This window comes from Oratosquilla oratoria, chromosome 6 (genome assembly GCF_046742065.1).
Source record: "Oratosquilla oratoria isolate Oo_2021 chromosome 6, ASM4674206v1, whole genome shotgun sequence".
NCBI classification, from domain to species: Eukaryota; Metazoa; Arthropoda; class Malacostraca; order Stomatopoda; family Squillidae; genus Oratosquilla; species Oratosquilla oratoria.
In genome coordinates, this window is record NC_134782.1 from 24,922,446 (window position 1) to 24,929,998 (window position 7,553).

A 7,553-nucleotide genomic window follows, 5' to 3' on the forward strand; every position below is an offset into this window, starting at 1 on the left:
AGAGAGAGAGAGAGAGAGAGAGAGAGAGAGAGAGAGAGAGAGAGAGAGAGAGAGAGAGAGGTGAGAGAGAGAGAGAGAGAGAGGAGAGAGGGGGGAGGGAGAGAGAGGAGAGGGGAGAGAAAGAGGGAGAGAGAGGAGAGGGGAGAGAAAGAGGGGGGGAGAGAAAGAGGGGGAGAGAGGAGAGAGAGAGAGAGAGAGAAAGAGAGAAGGGGAGAGAGAGAGGGGGAGAGAGGGGGGGGAGGGAGGGAGAGAGAGATAGAGAGAGGGGGAGGGAGAGAGAGGGAGAGAGAGAGCGAGAGAGAGAGAGAGAGAGAGAGAGAGAGAGAGGGAGAGAGACAGAGAGAGAGGGAGAGAGAGAGAGAGAGAGAGAGAGAGAGAGAGAGAGAGAGAGAGAGAGAGAGAGAGAGAGAGAGAGAGAGAGAGGGAGATCGCGTCTCGTCGAAGGTGAGAGGAACGATTTTATATCAAAGTCCTGCTGTCTGTCTTCTTAAACGGAAGAAAGGAAGGTTAAGTAGCTCCCTCCCACCAGCGCCAACGCACACACAATAATGCATTCTTGAAAATTTACTAAAATTGAGAACATGTGGTGATGATACACCAAGTCAATCCGTTTAGTTAACAGAAGAAAATGATGTAACAGCCTATAGCCGTGCTCATGCTTTTCCAGCGTGATGGAAGTCAACGTATGAGGGAAAGTGAGAAAACGTAAAAGAAAAGAGACAAACAATAACGAAGGAGTAAATAAGGAATTGGGGAAAGAGGAGAAGGAAGAGCTACGAGTAGAGATTGAAAATGTAAAATAACAAAGGAAGCAAAGAGTGATTCACTTGCACAAGGGGTCAAGAGGTCCTCGATCGAAAGATGAAGGAAATAGAAAAAATATGAAAATGTCGACGAAGCTCGCTGGCTGAGCGGGTTAGGACGTCGTTATTTGCGGCGAAGGTCGAGGGGATGGCGGTTCGAGTCCTGCCACCGGTGAAGTTGAACCAAGGGCATGGTTCGTTAAATTCCACGCCACAAAGTCCTCTGTGAGGGGAATCGTCCTAGCCTTCCGATGGGAGGAGTTTGTGACGTTAAATCATATCAAATTAAAGGAAAATGTCGAACAGAAAAACTTTATAGTAGGGAGGGATGAAACGTCATAATGTGGGTTTACACAGTCACGACTTTGTCTCTGACAACGCTAAGAGAATGAAAAAGTGAGAGAAAAGAAGAAAAGGAGAGAGGCAAGAAGAGGAGAAGAGAAGAGAAGGATGGAGGGTAGGAAGAGGAGAGGAGAGGAGAGTGAGGGAGGGAGAGAGGAAGGGAGAGGAGAGGAGTGTGAGGCAGGGAGAGAGGAAGGGAGAGGAGAGGAGTGTGAGGCAGGGAGAGAGGAAGGGAGAGGAGAGGAGTGTGAGGCAGGGAGAGAGGAAGGGAGAGGAGAGGAGAGGGAGAGAGGAAGGGAGAGGAGAGGAGAGTGAGGCGGGGGAGGAAGTGAGAAAGGGAGAGAGGAAGGGAGAAGAGAGGAGAGTGAGGCAGGGGAGGGAGTGAGAAAGGGAGAGGAGAGGAGAGGAGAGTGAGGCAGGGGAGGGAGAGAGGAAGGGAGAGAGGGAGAGCTTAAATCGAAAAGGTACACAGAGAAAGGCAGAGCAAAGGGAGGGACACAGAAAACCAAAGAAAACGGGAGAAATACGCCTCATTCTTCAGGACTCCAGAAGTTGTTTGTACACTTGGAGACCCATAAGCCTCTACTACAACATAGCAGCAGTGCAGAAAGGGCATTACATAGCACCAAGCACTATCTAAATAGCAAATGAAAATGCACACTCAGTATCCCGACCACATGTACAGTACTTATAATAATATGACGAAAACAAACTGATTTGTGAAAACTGCCAGGTACTTCAGGTGACCTAATGCGTGACCATCCGTCATAGGGTATGTACCTCATCTCCAACTGTACTCCGGCACAGAGGGAAGGGAAGGAGGGAGAGAGGGAGGGGAGGGGAGGGGAGGTAGCTTCTGTAACAAGTGAGGGAGGGAGGGAGGGAGGGAGGGAGGGAGGGGAGGGGAGGTAGCTTCTGTAACAAGTGAGGGAGGCGCCTTCATAAAGTTAAGAGGTAGGCGACGTAGATAGCGCTCCATGGCTAAGCCTGAAGGAAATTAGGGTCCATTATTGCCACCAGCAGGTGTCGAGGGTTGCAACGTCTACCGTCGCGTCGAGGTGAGAAGGTGGAGTGGGAACGTAGGGTGGGATGGAATGGAATAGAAGGGAGAAGAGATGTTGGGGGAGTAATGACAATGACCATGATAACGAAATAATAATGAAAAAAAAACATCAGTTTATTATTTTATCGCTTACTTCTAAATAAAATACTTATACACCAACAATTAGACATCCACCAAAAAATAAGGGCAATTTGTCCCATAATGGTATAAAATGATAAATTAGATAAAAAAGTCTAAACGTCTACTTATATAAATTAATTTCTCATTGAATATCAAATTAGTGACCATTCATTCCGTCCATGGTTCGCTCTTGCCACAAGATTACCTCATTTAATTGCAAGGGGGCGAGTCGTCTAATTGAGTGAATATGGTTCAATGTCCACGACCCGAAAGTCTCCCTTCTTGGGGATCACAATGAACGATACTCGAGAAGAAGACCTAATAATGTATACACGGACACGCGCGCGCGCGCTCACACACACACACACACACACACACACACACACACACACACACACACACACACACACACACACACACACACACACACACACACACACACACACACACACACACACACACGCACACGCACGCACACACATTCGGGATGCGGTTGGTAGAGTTCCCAGCTGCCACTACAGAGGTCCGGGTTCGAATCTCGTCCAGGGCTGAATTAATATCAGTATCGCTGCGCTGTGAGTCGCTACTCCAACTCTCGTGGGGTGGGGAGTTGGGTGTGTTTCATTCAGAACGAGTCCTCAACCTATCGAGATTCCATTTTGTCCTGATTTTGTCCCATAGATGAACAAAATCGTTTGGTGTCAAGAAGGAATGGATCGTCATATGACCTCAGGACCCTGAGGAGGTTAATTCCTTCCACGGCGAGTGGCACTTGACCTGGTGTCAGGTCACTCTAGTCGTCTTTACTCTATCCCCTTCGGTTGGGAAAAGCTAAGGAAGAGCTTATGATTACAGTCTTAATGGCACGGTGTGTGTGTGTGTGTGTATTTACCTAGTTGTATCTTACGGAAGGGGAGCTATGCTCGTGGTGCGTGTGTGTGTAGTGCTGTTATTTTTTTTATAAATTATAGAAAATAACAGCACTCCATGCAGCAACAGAATGGAAGAAGTCAGGACATCAGATCACCCGTAGCACCACACAGAACGTCATTCCGACCAGCACACATGATTTCGAGCCCCCGTGAATAGGAATTGACCTATCCTTATACCCTCTCTCTCGTCACACATTTTGTATTTATTGTCAGTTGTTCTGTAGTGCAATTTTTTTTTCCTGAGGAAGCACCACTGTGCGAAACTAGTCAAAGAATAAACTCTTGTTCACCTTGTGTGTTTCCCTCTACTCCTCTTACAACCTGTCAGGATGTCTTCATGTATATATATATATATATATATATATATATATATATATATATATATATATATATATATATATATATATTTATATATATATATCTATATGTACATATATATGTATATATATATATGTGTATACACATATATATGTATATATATATATAATATATATTTATACTTATACATATATGCACATATATATATATATATATATATATATATATATAGATATATAAACATCCATACATATTCATATATGAGTACTACATTCTTTTATTTTCTTGAATTTACCTTCAGTTCGGCAGTTCCTTCTCTTACCGACCTCCCCCTTAATTCCAGCATGGCCAATTACGTACCCAGCGATTAATTAAAATGAAAGGAAAAGAGAAAGAGAGAAAAAAATGTTGAGGGGGGCTCTCTCTCTCTTCTTAATCTGTCAAAAGTTTCTCTCAAGTTGTCGCAAACCTACCCACCCCCACTCCGTTTTCTTTTCCTTTTTCTTTTTTCGAGTAGGGGGAACTTGATCGAAAATGGTGCCTATGAACTGGACTATTGTGTACGTTAATCTTGATAATTAATAAGTCCGTGGGGAGTGGAATTTTCTATATTTTCTTTTGTTATAAATGTTGTCAGGTGATTCTATCTACCGGAGCGAGACCTTATGACCTAAGTGATTGAGTCTATTTTGAATAACTTGTTTAGAAGTAACATTGTTTATGCACGTGGCTATCGCCAAGAAACGGATCATGAAATTAAAAAAAAAAAGAAAAAAGAAAAAAAGAAAAAAAAAAATCACTTCCGTGCCTTGTGGCACTTTTCCTTTCATTGTTCGTCGCCAGACTATTTCATTCACCACCTTGTGGCAGCCCTTCCATACCTGGTGATGCTTTTCAATTTATTGTGTCTACTGCCAGCCTATTCAGTACATTTCCGTGATACCCCCTTTGTAGTGGTAGGGTTAAAGAAACAGAAACCTACACACGCACACAAACACACACACACACACACACACACACACACACACACACACACACACACACACACACACACACACACACACACACATACACACGCGCGCGCGCACACGCACGCACACGCACGCACACGCACGCACATACTGCTCCACAAACAGAGACACACGCAAATACATACGTGACTCAGGGTACTCACTCATAAGCAAGAGACACCTGAAGCCTTCAAGTGTTGAAAAGATGACGTCATCAGAACACACACGCACACACACACACACACACACACACACACACACACACACACACACACACACACACACACACACACACACACACACACACACACACACACACACACACACACACACACTTCTGTATAATATTATCAGTAATAGAATAATTTCTTTTATTTTTCAATGGATAGCAGACTGTACTGTGGAAAAGGGAAGAACGGGAAGAACGAAGGGACAGGAGGGGGGGATAAAGAGGGAGCGAGGGAGGGAGGGAGTGGGAAAATAAGGGAGAAAGGGGAGGGATAGAGAGTGGGGAGGTACGAGGAGGGGATTGTGGGAAGGGGACGAGGGTAGGGAGTGCGGTCGAATGAATGTGGCACTCTACGGTCCGTCTCCATATGGCAGTGACACGCTACACCTTGGCATGGTGCCAGCTCACGGGGCCCCCGACCGTAGTCGTACAGATCTGCCTGACGTACGATCAAGGCCCGAGTTGCGAAATATGGGGAGTTTCCTTTCGCGGCCTGTTAGGAGAACGTAGAATAGATGGACATTTGGACTAATTCCACGCATTGGTCAATTGCTCTAAGCCGCTGTTCGTCTTCTTATTTAGTAATGTCTTCAAGATCACGAAGGAAAAGAATCAGGGAAACTGGCATATTTGTTAAATACACTTTTAATCTTACAAAATCTACCACATGCAGAAAGAGACTGTAGGTGATAAGGTACGTCACCATTGGTGGAAAGAAGGGAAAGAGGAGAAAGACCACATGTAAACAACCACTGAAACGCTCCACCTGTCTAACCCTGTATGAGAGTTTGGGCACCGCATAAGGTGGCGGGTTGGTGGCTTTGCCCAGGTGAAGCGGTGAGTGTTGTGGTGATGGGTGACATGTATAAAAGCTCATACTGTGGGTGTAACAGAACAAGTGTATCAAGCTCCCGTAAGTAATCGACAGAGGAATAGACGTAGTGATGAATGTCGTGAATCTCATGAGACAAAAGTCTATTACCAGAAAAGGATGAACTCAAATGGCGTTCGATGGTATACAAATAGTGTATATACATACATGCATATATATATACATATATATACACATACATATATATGAATATATATGTATGTATGTATATACATATAATATAATATATATATTCCTAATTCGATTTAAAACTGAAAAAGGAACACTATCAAAGATAAGTGCGAAGACAAAATACATTTGTTTCAATTCAATTTGGAAATGACTGTAACAAATATGATGAAAAAACATTTGCAGAAGTCCAGTACATCGCCTCAGATGACCTAATCCACCTGTTTGTCCGTGACAAGACACCAGAGACTTTATTCACAGTGAATCAAATGTAATCGACGATTTGGTCATCGACATTCTGGGACAGTAACGCGGCCTGTGCACGCGACTTTACGGGTTGTCGTTCTCTGGTTCATTTGTAAAATTCGTGGGGTTGGTGTAGCCTACGTGGAAGGTTTGGGTGTCCACTAGCAGACACTCAAACTTGACCCATGATTGATCAATTCAGTTTTGCATCGTTCAGGACCGAGAGTTCGATGCCTAAAGACAAGAAGACTTTGATTTGGTTGGTAGAGGACCACTGGTCAAAACGTCCGTTCTGACCGGGATTCAAACTCGCCCGCTTGACCTCGCTTGTGGCTATCAGCTAGAACGCTACAATTTTACCACAGCGGTCCCTTGGCCTCTGTCGTATCACACCAGTGTAAATATATCTCTCGTTGACGTCAACAGTGTCATTGAATTAAAGGACTGTCACTGCAGGGAAATGAATAAATAAGAGACAGTGAGATGGAACGGAAAACTGGGGAGGAAGAAAATAAAACTAGCTGGGCCGATTGTCGTCAAATGTGAATTTGAATGAATAGAAGAAGACTTCATTTACAATAGTCTACACTTCCTTTTGGGGCATTTCAGCGATGTATCTAACGTTCGTATAAGTTTATTTCCTCTTTCTTCGTTATTTATTTTCTCAGTATATGACGCAGAGGTAATTTGAACTTTGGAAATTCGAAAAAGATAATATTGTAATTGAAGTCGTTTCTACTCAAACGAACTCGCAACAATTGGTGACAATCAGCCTCCAGAGACGAGAACGAATGCATAAAGCAGTTGTTCACACTAAATATCTGAATAAGAGAGAGATTACCGTCACTCCCTAGGGTTTAGGAAAAACAAATGAAAGTCAACAGAGATGCGGTATGGCAAACAATGACAGACAGCCTAGAGCGGGTGTAATATTGATAAATGTGATAATATATATGCAGACATATGAGATTAAAGTGGACATAAGGTTACAGTAGAAGTCTGCAATGTTGCAAAAGTTGTTTAATGTTTTTATCATAAGAACTAATCAGTACTGAAGAGATACAATTTGAAATAGAGTTGTAGATGATGAAACAACTTTTCAAGAAACTGATCGAGTGAAGTACATATCGTCACGACTCTGACACACAGCCAAAACAATCGTCTATATTCGCCTGAGAAATCTTTTAGAGGGTGTCACGTCACGGTAGAAAAACAGTTGAATAAAGAAAAGATCCAAACATCCTTTTAGGAGTGTTCGTTATGTCTACCGAAGGTCGTAATCAACAACCGTTTAAAGAGTATCTCAAGGGAACAAAAGAACTATGTAACGGTGAAAAGACGGCTGGCAAATCGTAGAGTATGTACACATGAATACATATATACATACACTCATACACGCATACATACACACATACATACATACATACATA

At 43.4% G+C, this 7,553-nt stretch overlaps 1 protein-coding gene across 2 annotated transcripts in view; it reads left to right on the forward strand.

Moving 5' to 3' along the window:
• Positions 1 to 5,648: 5,648 nt before the first annotated feature.
• Positions 5,649 to 7,553, forward strand: part of LOC143026359 (uncharacterized) — a 117,868-nt gene continuing 115,963 nt past the window's right edge. For both annotated transcript variants that reach the window (XM_076186618.1, XM_076186614.1), the window contains exon 1: positions 5,649 to 5,730. The gene's annotated coding sequence lies outside the window, so the exon portion shown is untranslated. The remainder of the gene's footprint in view (positions 5,731 to 7,553) is intronic.